The sequence below is a fragment of the Palaemon carinicauda genome, chromosome 10 (genome assembly GCF_036898095.1).
Source record: "Palaemon carinicauda isolate YSFRI2023 chromosome 10, ASM3689809v2, whole genome shotgun sequence".
Classification (NCBI taxonomy): Eukaryota; Metazoa; Arthropoda; class Malacostraca; order Decapoda; family Palaemonidae; genus Palaemon; species Palaemon carinicauda.
In genome coordinates this window covers 18,432,207-18,434,706 of record NC_090734.1, presented here as the reverse complement: position 1 = coordinate 18,434,706, position 2,500 = coordinate 18,432,207, and the positions used below count along the sequence as shown (strand labels likewise).

Below are 2,500 nucleotides of genomic sequence, written 5' to 3'. Positions count from 1 at the left end.
TTGAATATAGAAGTGAAACGTTCATGAAAAAATAAACTATTCAGCGGAAAAGAATTATATAGTCTTTTATATAGAAATATATTTCGCTAAAAAACAAATGAACAAGAGAAACTCCGAAAAAATTATTATTTATTCTTTTTTTTATAGAAGTATAATTCGCTAAAAAACAAATGAACAAGAGAATCTCCAAAAAGAGATTTTGCAATCAACACAAATCGTTCAGAAGCCTTGGTTGGTTCTCGAGAGATTCTTAGAACGAGGCAATATTTTTTTTCATTTCCCCGATAGCCGTCGAACGCACCGTGTTTAAGAAGCGCGAGATTACATCTCACGATGGTTTAGAAGCAACAGGATGTTAGGTAAACATCCTCTCAAGGAAAAGATGTTTTTTTATTTTTAAGATGTTTTTTATATATATATTTAGATTTTATATATCTGATGCAAGAAGGAGAGGTGTGGGAAATACTACAAATTGTTTTTTGAGTTATGTAGATGAGTAAATGGTGTTGGTTTGACCTGAAGTGACATAAAAAAATCGCATTTTGTTGATGTTACAAAGATTGAATATTAGAAAATCCCCCCCCCCCCTCTCTCTCTCTCTCTCTCTCTCTCTCTCTCTCTCTCTCTCTCTCTCTCTCTCTCTCTCTCTCTCTCTCAGGTAAATACGGACATACTGTACAAAATACTGGGGAAAATTGTTGAAAAATATGTACCGAAGAAAAACAATGCATACCAAGAGAAAGAAGAAAAATCTTGCAAAAGAAAAAAAATGTGTGGAAAATGATGGAAATAAAATGTAAGATAGAAAATGCAGAACAAAAGATTATACAGTAAAAGAAAATGAAAAAAGGGACTTAGAAGAAAGGACACTTCAAAAATATATAAAAAAAAAAAACCCAAAGTAGTTTTACTTCCTATGCAAAAGAGATGAATAAAGGGAGATTAGAAATAGGCCCTCTAAGAATTGAAGGACGGCTAACGAATGAAAAAAAGGAAATATGCAACATATTAGCAGAAAAATATAAGAGTGAGTTCACGCCAAGAATTGCGAATGAGAATAATGAAACAGAAATGAGAGAAGAAAATGTTGAATATCTAACGGATATAGATATTAATGAAGCAGATATTGTCAAGGCTATAAACGAAATTAAAAATGGATCAGCAGCCGGACCAGATGGAGTTCCAGCGATTTTGTTAAAAATAAACTGCAAAATTGCACTATCGCGAAGCCGCTTGCAATACTGCTAAGACAAAGTGTAGATATGAGCGAGATATATGTTAAACATTAATTAGCTTATATAACCCCTATCTTCAAAAGTGGATCAAGACTAGAGGCAAGCAATTATAGACCTGTTTGTCTAACATCACATATTATGAAAGTGTATGAGAGGGTAATAAAAAAGAAAATAATGAATCATTTGGTTAAAAATAATTTGTTTAATATAGGTCAACACGGTTTTGTGCCCTTGAAAAAAGTACACAAACCCAACTGATAGCACACTATGAAAACATATACAAAAATATGATAAATGAAAAAGACACAGATGTGATCTATCTAGATTTTGCAAAAGCCTTTGACAAGGTAGACCTTAATATATTAGAGAAAAAAATGAGAAAGCATAATATTGTGGGAAAGATAGGAAAATGGGTAAAAGAATTCCTGCAAAATAGAAAACAGATAGTGGTTGCAAATGACGAGAAATCGGATGAAGCTCAGGTAATATCTGAGGTGCCACAAGGTACGGTATTAGCTGCACTGCTGTTTGTTATTATGATCTCAGACATAGACTGTGATGTTGAAAACTCTGTAGTGAGGAGTTTCGCCGATGACACAAGAATAAGTAGAGAAATTACTTGTGATGAAGATAGGAACTCACTACAAAGAGATCTAAACAAAATATATGAATGGGCGGAGATAAATAGGATGATATTTAACTCCGATAAATTCGAATCAGTGAATTATGGAAACAGAAGGAATGGTATATGCATACAAGGGACCTAATAACGAGACAATCACAAACAAGGAAGCAATTAAAGACCTTGGTGTAATGTTAAATAGGAATATGTTATGCAACGACCAAATAGCAACACTGTTGGCAAAATGTAAAGCAAAAATGGGAATGTTATTCAGACACTTTAAAAAAGAAAAGCTGAACACATGATTATGCTTTACAAAACTTATGTACGTAGTACACTCGAGTACTGCAATGTGATATGGTACCCACGCTACCAAAATGATATTGCACAAATAGAGAGTGTACAAAGGTCCTATACTGCTAGAATAGTAGAAGTTAAGGACCTGGACTACTGGGAAAGACTGCAAATTTTAAAACTATACAGTCTAGAAAGGAGAAGAGAACGCTACATGATAATACAAGCATGGAAGCAAATAGAAGGAATTACTGAAAACATCATGGAGCTAAAAATATCAGAAAGAGCAAGCCGAGGTAGATTAATAGTGCCAGAAAATATACCAGGAAAACTAAGGAAGGCGCACAGG

The 2,500-nt window shown here is 33.6% G+C and overlaps 1 pseudogene; it reads right to left on the bottom strand.

Moving 5' to 3' along the window:
* LOC137648383 (uncharacterized) overlaps positions 1-2,500 on the bottom strand; it is a 15,163-nt pseudogene that overhangs the window by 11,980 nt on the left and 683 nt on the right.